Genomic DNA, 13,401 nt, shown 5'->3' with positions numbered 1-13,401 from the left:
AATTACTCCTGTTAAGGCCCATTACCAGTGCAAATCAAGTTAGGACTGATTTCCACAGTGCTAACAATCTGTACCAGGACAAGTTTTGTTTTCTAAAATCTTCCATTTTTGACCAACTCTGTGACTTCTGGTACTATTTTTTTAATTTAATAGAAACAAAACCAAACTCTTTTAAAACTCCAAACAACCTCAGACTGTGTTTTATTCCGGTAATCAGACAATGGATGAAGATTGTGGTTCCTCGGAGATATTGCCAACAATGGAAAAAATAAATAAGAACATGAGTCAGAACAATCTGAAACCAGAAATGTGTGTTGGTAATAACTCAGAAAGTCACGTGGAAGAGTCCTGGTCACAAAATCAACTTTGATTTTTTAAAAAAATTATAATCTATTAAGGAGCCCCTTCTACCTGGTAGAGCGCCAAGAAACCTTACGAAATCTAGTACTGGGAAATCAGAATCCTGCACCATCAGGAAAATGCTGTCTCTCTGGGGGGCGGATGCAGACAGTCTTGAGTGCCATATGGAAAAATGACCCACAGTGGTGAGGAAGCAATGTATCACTGGAGAGGGGACCATTAAAGTAGGGTAAAAGCCACCGCTCCGGCCTAATCCTGTTAGGCACATTTCCAGCAGCGCGCTGGTGGGGGAGATTTGCAACAAGACTCCATATCCAACTGCATTGCACTGGAACACCAGAAGCCTTACCCATAGTGGGGTTTCGCTATTTCAAAACCAGCTGCGTGTCCACCTCTCCATGGAGGCAGGAAACCACCCCACTGGTTCATACCCCCATAGAACACTGTCCCCAGTCCCGTGTTGGGCATCCTCATGACATCAGGCCTAAAACTGCCCACTTGAGGGGCTCCTGGGTGGCTCAGTGGGTTAAAGCCTCTGCCTTCGGCTCAGGTCATGATCCCAGGGTCCTGGGATCGAGCCCCGCATTAGGCTCTCTGCTCAGCAGGGAGTCTGCTTCCTCCTCTCTCTCTCTGCCTGCCTCTCTGCCTACTTGTGATTTCTGTCTGTCAAATAAATAAATTAAATCTTAAAAAAAAATCCAAACAAACAAACAAACAACAACAACAACAAAAAAAAACTGCCTGCTCGGTCTCCATGCCTGGCAACTGTGGTCTCCACCCCAGAGGGGGCTGTCCCAGAGAGGGAAAATGCAGGCAGTCAACAATGACACAAGAGAGTATCCGTGTCACTCTACCATCCCCCCCACTCCAAAGAATGGTCCTTTAGGTCTTAAGAGAACAGGGTTTAGACCAAGGGTCTACATGTAAAATCTCTCTCGAGCTGAAAACACCCCCCTTCTGCTTAGATTTGTGGCAACTGACCTATTTTGCCACTCTCCTACCGACCTACTTTGGAGTTCTAATTTGGAGAGTGACACAGAAGTCTCCTGTACCCCACGCAGGAGGACAGCCGCATGCACAGGCGCACACGTGTGCACACCCTGCAAATCAAGGCCACGGCAGTTTGTCACGTGGGAGCTTTTTTCTCCCGTCACACACACACACACACACACACACACACACACACACCCCAAAACAAACAAAACAGACAAACAAAAAAACTTTGCCAGCACTTTAAAAAGTGTCAACAGTCCTTTCAGATGTAAAAATACATGTGTGTGTATTTACTAGAGGCTTGTTCTCCGGGAAAATACCGGCAGGGCGCTGCCCCCGCGTGCGGGCACACAGCCTTGTCCGCACAGAAACCAGCAACTGACGGAGGAGCCACGAACAGTGGAGCCGCGCAGTCCCTCCGAACACGCGCCCGGCTTCGCGTCGCTTTCACCCGAGTTTCACGCCCACCGTAAGCGGGGGCCAACACTACGTATCTGTTTCATAACAGAAAGACCGTCTGGGTAGCCGATGACCCGCATCTGGCCCCCCAGGGCCGGGTCTAGGTCTGCCAACAACGATGCGACGGTAACAGTGATCGCCGTTCGCGGCTTCCTGTGGTCCAGACACCTCCCCTACACAACCTATAAGCTTCTCTATTACGCTGGGAGGCATATTTTAGTTAGCTTCCCATTTCACGTATGAAAAAACAAAGGCCCGGTGACGCTAAATTATCCAAAACCTCCTACCTACTAAAAGAACCCAGTCAAGGACTCCCACCATGTCTGCCTGATGAAAGTGTCTGCATTTAGTTTTAAATCCTGCAATCATCCCCCTGCCAGGAAGCCATTTGGTTTCTGTCCCTTATCACCTATAAAATGGGAGTGCTCTTTAGCATTGATATTTTTTTTTTTTTTAGGTCAATTAAAAGGGAAAGATATTAAATGCAACGTGGTATCCTGGATCAGATTCTGGAACAGGAAAAGGGCATTAGTGGAAAATCTAGTGAAATCTGAATAAAGTCTGGAGTTTAGTTAATAGTCATGTACCAGGGTCGGTTTCCTGGTTTTGACAAATGTAGGATGTTATTTTCGATGTTTACAGTGGGGAAAACTGGGTCAGGAGTATGTGAGAACTTTCTGTAATATCTCTGCAACTTTTCTGTAAGTCTGAAATTGTTCCAAAATTTAAGCTTTTATTTTTTTAAAAAGAGACATCTAAATAAATAAAAGGAAAAGAATGGAAAAATAGTAGGTCTCTTCCTGCGGTCTCTGATTGTCGAGATTTGAACCAAGTATTTATTGTAGGCTGGATGGAGACGTGGACTGACATTTTCAATTATATGTCAGCGCATCGGGATGAACACATTTATTTAAATTTGTTTCTTTAAAAGTGCAGTGAAATGCATTGCAGTTTTTTTTGTCCTTGTATAGTTTCTTAATAAATTCCCAAAGTGGATCTATTTAATGTAAACATTTTTGACAATATAAAGCAGCCTCAAAAGCTAGGAGAAAAGTGTGGATAGCATGCTACCATTTATCCAAGAAGATATGATATGAAAATACGTGTGTGTGTGTATAATATTATGCTATTATTATATTGATTTTTAAACAAAAGGATAAACCATAATTTTTAAAAATCATTCCTTGTAAGGGGAGGAAAGGATCATGGCAGGGCAGGGAGAAGTAGGTTAGATTTCTCCAAATACACCTCGGTTTGTACATTTGCTTTTGAAACCATGAAAACATTTACACATTTATAAGACAAATTAAAATATTTTTAAAAATCAGTCCCTTAAAGTAAAAAGCAAAATGAAACAAATATAGCTATATATTGATTTATGGCTCTGCCACAAAGATAGAAACTATCCCACGTGACTTCAAAACGTTCATTTGACTGTACATCCTTAGACATATGCTAAGAACAAAAAGAAGACACTAAAGGAAAAACAAAGGGCTTTTAAGGATCATATTATGGACGAGAGGGCTAGAGCTGTTATTCTGAGATTTCAGATTGACGGGATTAAGTAAAATGTATTCTTGCAAACTTATTACACATTTCATTTTAAAAACTTATTTTCTAGCTCTATGCACTGAAAAGTTCTGGATGGGGTCCGTGACCTTTGTGTGGCTCCTGATTTGAACAATCTGTAAAAATCTTTTATAAGGGAAATGGGGAAATGTGAACATGACTTGATATTTGATATTAAGAAGTCACTGTTAATTTTTGAAGGGATGATATTGGTCTCATGGTTGTATTTTGAAGAGTCCTTTCTTTAAGCAAAAAATACTCCTACACTGGGCAGGAAACGGTGTCAGTATTTGAGATTTGTTTCTACATAATTCTGGGGTGGGATGTGCAGAAACAAGTGAGGCTATGACAGAAATGAGATTTCCATGACTTCATAATTCTTGAGGCTGGGTGTCGGGTGCATGGGAGCTGCTCACACCATTCACGTGTGTGCGCTCTCTCTCTCTCTCTCTCTCTCTGTTTTGTTAGTATTTCACACTTTCTATAATAAGATGGTTTTTTAAACAAGGACTAACTCGGGGAAATAATACAGTAAATATAACAAAATGTTACAATTGTTACATGGATTGATGGATATATTAGGCTGGTTATTAAGCTTTTCTCTCTGCTTTTCTATATGCTTGAAAATGTTCATACGTAAAAACAAAAACCCTCATCAGAAACAATTTGAGGTAGGTTCTCGTGCTTAAAAAGTTGGCATCACTGTAGGAAACTCACAGATTTTCTTCAAACAGTATTTTCCACTTTCGTGTGCACTCTATTATGACACTGTCTCAGGTGTTACTGAGTGTGACTAGCATCAATTTAAGACTGCAGGAAGGGAGGCCCAGGGAGGCACTGACTGGGGTCACCATGCTGAGTTCAAGGTCAGGTTCCACTTTGTCTCTGTCCAGTTCAGGGCTCTTCCTACTCCTCTCCCTGCTGGAATTAGAATATCTGAGAACAAAACTCTTTTCCCCAGTGCATCTGTTTATAATTCCTGCAAGCTTGGGGGTCCTTTACGTATCCTGGGACATTAAGTGGTAACATTGTTTGTGTATTTGTTAGTTGGGTTTTTTTTTTACTTAAAAATGTTTACTGAGTTACACACAGTGTGTGAATATTAAGTATACTATTTCATGAGTTTCATTTATGTAAACTTTCACTTAAGTCCTGCCGCCCTGATCAAGATCTAAAATACTGCAGCACCCCATCACCCGAGCCCCTTTTGAATCAAGACCCTGCCCCCGGGTAAGGATTCTGCTGACTCCCACCACATGGACACAAACAGGTTCCCAGTCAGTGGTCTGTGCGTCGACTGCTTTCATTCATCTCTATGTCCCTGAGATTCACACGTGTTGCTGCAGGAAACAGTAGACTAGCTTCTAGTGCTGCACACTATTCCCTTGATGAAAGAAATTATCAAATTATCAAATTATCGAAATTATCGAATCCATCCTATTTGATGGGAGTGCGAGACGTTTCCAGTTTTTAACTATTGTGAGTAAACCATCAACGAACATTCTCATAAATGTCATCGGCTGGGCTTGTGTCCTGTTTCTTCTGCAGGATTCGAGTCTCTTGCCTGGCTCGCATGGCATCTTCTCCCCCAGTTGCAACTCCTTACCACCTTTGTGAGACCATTTGTTTTTTGGGTGTCACTGACACGAAGATCAAGATCCCTCAAGCATAGGGCAGTATCCTTTCTTCTCCATATCCCAAGAAGATGTTGGGCCTGGTGCTTAGTCCTTGTTCAATGTTTGATTCACTGAGTGAATGAATGAATGAATGAATGAATGAATAAATGAACCAGTCAGTCAATATTCTTAAAAACCTAAAACCTACTTTCCTGGAAGGACTTGATACACAGTTTACATGAACAATTAAACTCTTTGGACCACGTGAACCTATTTAAATGGCTGTAACACACAGAGAAAATCCGTTTGGCTTGAAATTCAGAGAAGTCTCGGGGATTAGAAATGTTTCCCATCTCAAAGTCCTCATGTGCTGCAGGACTGGAGGCACAGAGAGAAGCAGGACTCAGCGGCCAGAGGGAGCTGCCAGGGTTGGCTCCAAGCGTAGACAGTGTGGATCTCTTCCTGAGAAGTCCATCTCTTCCCCGCTGGCCACCATATTGCCAGAAGCACAGAAAACAGCATTCCCACGCTCACATTTTCAGTCCTTGCCAAGACCAGTAATCTTCTCTTTGTGGAGGTTTCATGAGATGCAAACGCTAGCCCTCCTGACCCCATCTCTGGGTTCAGAAATTCTCCAAATTGACCTCATGGTCCAGATGCACACACCAAGAGGAGAATGATCCCGGAGATGCTATCTGGGTCAGCTTGGACAGAGAGGTCTATGTAAATTAAAGGTTGCCATTAGGATGGATGCAAGATTGAGAATCCACTGCTGGGTGAATATTATAACCACCAGCACTTAAAGGAAAATGTCCATCATTTAGGCTTTTGTTGACTTCCGCAAAATGATTACATCAGCGGACTGACATCGGCAACTTCAGTGGTGAACACTTCCTGAGCATCTGTGTGTGGAGGGGGCTGCAGAAGGAGAATAGGAATCCTAGAGGCTGCGTGCTGGCAGAAGCAGGGCTACAAGGAAGACTGAGGAGACTGGAACGGATGTGCTTCTCATGTCGCCAGGCTTCATTCCTTCCAGTCACACCAGCCTGGAGGTGAGGATGATGCTGTGCTTTATTACATTTATCTGGGTCTCCACTGCATTCTCAACTGGCTCTTGTGCCCATGAATGCGTAGGACTCAGCCCTTTACTTCCAGGTGATCCACGGGACTGTCACATGTGTGATGGGTGCAGACATCCTTGGCCTCCCTTGTCTCCCTCCCCAGCTAGGCACAGCCCTAAGCCCCATCTTCCCAAAGCTGCATACAAGGGACCACCACAAGGGCCAGATAACCTGCACTGGGCTCCCACAGCCTGGTGACATGGGACCCCAGTCAGGCCACCTTGTTTGCAAATGTCCCCTGGGAATTTTAGCAAAGATGGTACTTGTCAGTTCAAGCTGAAAAAGATATTGTCATGGGAGTCTTCTCATACCTCCCCTGTTGGCCCAAGGAAGAAAAGCCCTGTATGGATGGCCCTCGTTTCTCCGGCCTCCTGGGGACAGTTTACTTCTGCTGGGCTGACTCCTCGGCTTTGTGATCCAGGAAGAGAGGACGGGCAGAGGAGACACCAGAGAAAGGCCAGCAAGAGAGGTGAGGACTTCTCTTGAAGTCCAGGGTGATGGCATTAGAGAACATTTACATAGGAAAGGTGAAGAGTAGGGTAGAGCTAAGGGGTTGGGAAGATAGAGTAACAGGTGCATGATGTGAGGGCAGAGAACAGCTGAGGTGGGATGAATAAAAATGGGGATTCCAAATAATGGGGTGCAGAGGAGACACCAGAGAAAGGCCAGCAAGAGAGGTGAGGACTTCTCTTGAAGTCCAGGGTGATGGCATTAGGGAACATTTACATAGGAAAGGTGAAGAGTAGGGTAGAGCTAAGGGGTTGGGAAGATAGAGTAACAGGTGCATGATGTGAGGGCAGAGAACAGCTGAGGTGGGATGAATAAAAATGGGGATTCCAAATAATGGGGTGCAAGTTCCTACATGTTTTGATTTGGAGCCTTTCAAAAGATTGGACTTCCTACTAATTTGTGTGTGTCTTTTGAACCATGGTCCTTGAGTGAGCCCAGCGGTGGCCTGAGTAGGTCAAGACCCCTCTTCCTAGGACTGAGAGGTGCACAAATGTAAAAATGGGGCAGCCTGCATGCTCAGAATGGCCCATCCTCTTTGATAATAAACCAGGCCCTCCTAGTAGACCTGCAGCCAGAGGGCTATCTCTTCCCTCAGGATGAGTCCTGTGCAGGAGGCTGCTGGTCCAGGCCAGTGTCTCCTCAGTGAGTGAGGCTTGGGGTGAAGCTGAAACAGAAATAAACATCCATGAAGGGCTTCAGCCAACAGCTCTTCCTGTCCACCCAGGCTGGCTCTGTAGCCCTGGAAAGAGTCCATTTCACAAGAACTGCATTCTGTCCCCAGTGACTCACATGACCAATCGAAGCACAAGCCCTAGTCATTCATTCAGATAAATTTGAACAACATCTGATGGGCAGTTGGGCTTACTTCATCTTAGCCCAACGAGGCTGACTATTTATGCCTCTGGACTCATGGGTACACAGGTTGATGAAGGAACCTGCACACATGACTGGCTATGAGTGAAATTGCCGTGTTCGAAAGACGTTTCCAAGTCAACGAACATCCTATTTTCCAGAAAGAACCAAGGATGCAAAGTAATGCTAGTTAGTAGGGATGGGGGGAGAAAGCAAGATTTAAGATCCTTATTGTATGAATTCTGTGGGTTTCTTTCTCTTTTTAAAATTTGTCTTGGTGTTGTATCTTATTTGTTTTAACTCATTTAAATTCAATTCTGTGTGTTTCTATCATCATTTAATTTCCCTCTCTATAGCCATGCAACTAAATATAAACATTGATAGAAAATACTCCAAAATATTCACAATTGGTCACTTCTGGTTGATGGGACTGTAGGTTACTTTTGTTTTCCTTATTAAAATGTTTTGCAATTTCAAATTTTTCTTAAATTATATTCAATTAGCCTTTTCTGTGAAATAAACTCCAAAACTTAGCTGTTTCAAACAAGAGACAAGAAACCTTATTCCTCACGATTCTGTGAGTCAGTGGACTGTTCATTGGGTCTGGGCTGGCTTGATGGGTCTCTGCAGTCAGCTGACAGTGAAGCTGGGTCAGGATGGCCTCATGTGACTGAATTCAAATTTCTGGTGATTGGCAAGTTGGTTGGTTTCAGGGATGGACATCTCTACATGGAGTTGGCTCTCATTTTCTGTGGGCCAACAGAGTGTGGTGGTCTCAGGGGTGCAAAGAGCATGAAGAAAGGTCAAGTCCTATGACTAATGATCTTTCCAACCTTCTGTTTGGACCACACTTGCTCTTGTCCGTTGTCCAAAGCAAGTGACAAGCCCACCCAGAGTGGCAGGGTAGATGAGACTCCGCCCCATGTGGCAAAGGCCAGGCACCCAGGGAGGAAACCCATGTCCATGTGGGAGGACACACACAACATTTGAAATCAGGAAGAAAGAAGCTCATTCTTTAAGAAAGGATAGAAGAAATTTTTGTCAAAAGATTTGGAATTTGGGTTAAGAGTTCAAGAAGCCAGAGGTTTCTAAGAATATGAGAAGCTCATAGAACTAGTGAGTCATTTATGGCCAAGATCAATTATTATTTATTTTAAAAAGAGATGATGAATGGTCCTTCACTTCATTTCAAATGGTTCCTTTGCCAGGGACTTTTCCTTCATTAATTAAAAATAAATGTTTGTAGGAGGCAGTATTTTGATCCCCCAGCATTTATGCATGTGACAATGTTAAGTCACAAGGTAGAAGAGAAGGAAGCTTGCAGATGGAATTAAGGTCGCTAATCAGCTGACCTTTAAATAGAGAGATCATCTTGATTTTCTGGATGGGCAGGAGAGACAGAGAGATGCACAGGGTGACGTGGCAGGAGGGATTAGAGGTTTCATGGAGCTCTGACTCGCTGTTGTTGGTTCTCAAGATGGAAAAGTAGCCATGCGCCAATGAGTGCTAGTGTGTTCTAGAGGCTGAGGATGGCTCTCCGTGGACAGCCAGCAAGGACACGGGGACCCCAAGGGAAACCACACATAAGGAACTGACTTCTGCCAACAGCCTGGATGAGCTTGGAAGTGGATTCATCCCTAGAGCCCCCAGAAAGGAGCCCAACTTTACAGACACATTGATTTTCTCCTATTGAGACCCCTACCAGACTTCTGACCTACAGAACTATAAAATAATAAATTCGTGTTGCTTTAAGTTTGTGGTTATTTGTCGAAAACCAGTGCCAGGTTCATGATATAAATTTTAGAAACTATATAAAAACACAAAGAAAAAAAGTAAAAACCATTCATATTATTATTATCTCTGGCTAACCACATTTCACTTGAGATATATTTTTATCTATTTAGCTATCTTAACCCAATATGAGAGCATATTGGACATATATTTTATAATTCATTTTGTTTTTTTGTTTTTAACAGATATTGAGAGTATCCTGTGTCGATGGATTTTCTCCATCCCTGAAAGTAGTATTTTTTAAAAAGATTCATTTATTTATTTTAGAGGGAGGACAGAGAGCACATGTGAGGGGAGGGACAAAGAGAGAAAGACCAGCAGGCTCCTCCTTGCTGATTGCAGAGCCTGCTCAATCCCAAGATCCTAAGATCACGACCTGAGATGAAATCAAGAGTTGGATGCTTAACCAACTGAGCCACCCAGATGCCCCCTGAAAACAGAATTTTAATCAGATCTTAGAAGTGATTTTGGAGAGGTCACACAGCATATGGGAACTTAGTAGTGGCCAGGAGCCACTTCCTGGAAGACAGGGAGTCTTGAAGAGTGAGTAGGAGTTTGGTAGGTGAAGACATTAGGGTGACTTTCCCAGCAGGGGGAATGGTGGGGACAAAGAAGTGGAAACATGAGCCCAAAGCATGCTTGCCCTTCTAGTCCAGAGGGTACAGCAGGGGCTGTAGGGGGGCAGGAGGGAACTCAGGGGACCCTGACCCTGACCCTCAACACTGATGTGCCTAACCTCTGGGAAAGCATCCTCTGAAAGACCATCCTCTTATCTGGGTCCTGTCGCTGTTTCTTTCAAGGAGATGCCTTGTGGACAACTGACTTAGGGCTTCCCTCTGGAAAAGAGTTGTGACCGTTACTCCAAGTAAGATTTATGCAAACTGGATTTTCCTAGAACAATGCTCCAACACCCGAAAACCTCATTCAATGAGAGTTGCTTCAACATAGTTATTACCTTGAAGCCTTTATGGAAAGTGGAGATTGTGCTAATCTCTTGACAGCAACCCACTGCAGAACTGAAATGGCTGACACAGAAATAGACACATTTAATTACTACTAACATACAAATAAGCCTTGGCAGAAAGACCTCAGCAGGTACAATGTGCCCACCCCACACATTCAGAAACTGCATTTTCTGGTCAGGCTATTCTTATAAAAGTCCCTTGACTTCCAAGCAGCTGCTTAAATGGGCAGCAGAGAGTTGTGTGGGGAGTCTGTTTTCCTCCTCGGGGACATAAGTAAGACTCTCAGGGATCCTTGGCAAACACTCCCTCTGTCCCCGGCCAGATTGGCCCATCTTCGGCAAGAGCTTCAGCACTGAGGTTCACCTTGCCCTGTTTGTTCCCAGGCAGAAGATGGGAACAGCAGGGTCTACTCACAAAGGTTCCAAGTCTTTTTATCCCAGAATAATGAAGTACTTCCCACTCTTGTCTCCAGACTGGAGGGGATGAGTCATGCTGAGCAACGCCCTCCTCTTTTTCCCCAGCAAAGCATCTTCTCAAGCAAGGGAGATAGACATGAGTTGCCATGGTCCTGGCTTTCTCTGGGGCCTGAGAGTGTTTTCTGTGTCCGTGTGTCACACTGTCTGCAGACCAAAGCCTGAAACTGTAGAACACTTTCTCCCAGCCTCTTCTCTCAACTCGCCTGCCTCCTAATCCAGCCCTAATTCCACCTGGGCACTCTTTAAAACATCAAAGGACAGCTGCTCCCTTGGACATAATGGTTGTCTTTGTTATCCCTGATGGACTGGAACCTTTAAAATGTCACTTCCTTGCAGATTTCATTTGGTATAAATGAAACTGGTTTTAAAGTTAAAACTTGCACTTGGAGGTTTAATTCCTAGGGATTGTGTGTCTTTCTGATTTTCAGCTGGCTCAGCCCTGGGGTCTGACATCCTGACATAGATGTATAGGGCGCTCAGGCAAATTCTGGATCTCTTGTAGTTTCTAAATCTCTCCTATCTGAACTTAAAGAGGCATCTCCAAGGATGTACCACTGCTGTGACTGTGCATTTTGGCATTGAGAAGATGGCTATTTTTCAATGATTTGCTTGTCTCTTCAAGCAGCCGTTATGGTTGTTTTCACCTTAGAAATGGTTGTTTCTGTGAGATAGGATGGATCTTAGTAGAGAATGACCAGTTCCTTCTTGTCCTGGACTGGTGTCCACAAGACTTATGCCAGCCAAGTCTTCCTGCTCCTTGGGACAATCAGTTCTGTCTGTCCCCTGCTCAGAAGGTAGAGCCTGAATTTATCCTGGACTCTGGCAAGAAGGCTGGTAAAGAACAGCATCCTGCTTTTCAAGGTCAATGCTAGGTCCCGCCATGTTCACACAGAGCAAAACTTCTACCAAGCAAACCAGAAGTCTATGCTCAGGACATTGGAAGACAGTCATCCTTGGCCCAAAGGCACAGGCTGTGGGTCTACATGACCTCAAGTGATATGACAATGAAAATGACCAGTCACCAAATGTCAACATGGACACTTTTCCCCAGGTAGGGGGCCATTATTTCTGAAAGTTGACCTTTTTGGAGGTAAGTCTTCATTATTAGGTGTTGGTTGCTCTGGTTGTGATCAACTCACTCCCTCCTTTGTCCCCCAACCTGCTCCACCCCAAGCTTAATGGCCCATGCATCTCCATTTGCATATTTTTTACCCCCAAGTCTTGGCTCAGGGGAGCAGCTTTATTCATATAGTCACTTCCAGGTGGTGCAATAGTTTCCAGAGTGAGTCCTAGGTTGAATGTGGACTTAGGAGGAGAGAAGGCACCTATTGGTTATGGAATGGTATTGAGCATAGAATGGGGAGAAAGTTAAGTGCTCTTTGCAATACTCCTCGGGAGTCACTCTGTGTTCACGGTCCCTATTAGAGGTGTCCTCTGGCAAATGGTGTTTGAGACTCCAGACTCCCTCTTCCCATCAGGAGAGGTCAGGCTGGCCTATAGACCAGAGGGCTTCCCTATTTATGGGGCTTCATTACAGCTTTTTCAGGATGACCCCTCCCAGACACCACATCCCACCCACCCAAACTTTCAGTCCGTAACATTGCTATCTATTTTCCAGTGGTAGTAAATACATGACCTTTTAATGGGCATGTCAGATTTCTTCAGATGGATGTATGAGCTTCTGTAACCGTTTCTCTGTTCTTGGACATTTGCCTTACTCATATTCTCCCCTCTTTTTTTCTTTAAAGATTTTATTTATTTATTTATTTATTTATTTATTTATTTATTTGAGAGAAACAGAGAGAGAGAGAAAGCTGGTATGGGGGGAGCATAAAGGGGGAGAGAGAATCTCAAGCAGACTCCCCACTGAGCACAGAGCCCAAAGTGGGGCTCAATCTTGGACCTGAGATCATGAACTGAAACCGAGTTGGAGGGTTAACCAGTTGGCCACCCAGGTGCCCCTCACATTATTTTCCTCTTAAAAAGAAAACTGTAATTTAATTTCTTACATATGCACTTTCAAAACTTTTGAAGTTTCTAGAATGTTAGCAGTAGGATTGTTGGTTCAAAAGAATCGTACATTTTATAGCTTAGATATGTATTTCTAATTTGATTTCAGAAGAGTTGTATCAGCTTATTGTCCAGACAGTCATGGATTGGAAGAATAAACATTGCTAGAATGTCAATACTGCCTAGAGCCATCTATACTTTCAATGTCATCCCGATCAAAATTCCACCAGTATTTTTCAAAGAGCTGGAACAAACAATCCTAAAATTTGTATGGAACCAGAAGAGAACCCAAATTGCCAAGGAAATGTTGAAAAAGTAAAACAAAACTGGGGGCATCAAGTTGCCTGATTTCAAGCTTTACTACAAAGCTGTGATCACCAAGACAGCATGATACTGGCCCAAAAACAGGCACATAGACCAGTGGAACAGAGTAGAGAGCCCAGATATGGACCCTCAACTCTATGATCAAATAATCTTGGACAAAGTAGGAAAAAATACAGTAGGAAAAAAGACAGTCTCTTCAATAAATGGTGCTAGGAAAATTGGACAGCTATGTGTGGAAGAATGAAACTTGACCATTCTCTTACACCATACACAAAGATAAACTTGAAATGGATAAAAAAAAACCCTCAATGTGAGGCAGGAATCTATCAAAAGCCTAGAGGAGAACATAGGCAGT

Source organism: Mustela putorius, unplaced genomic scaffold, assembly GCF_011764305.1.
Source record: "Mustela putorius furo isolate JIRA1106 unplaced genomic scaffold, ASM1176430v1.1 tig00003909_pilon_pilon_pilon, whole genome shotgun sequence".
Classification (NCBI taxonomy): Eukaryota; Metazoa; Chordata; class Mammalia; order Carnivora; family Mustelidae; genus Mustela; species Mustela putorius.
Note: the sequence above shows the minus strand (reverse complement) of the source record.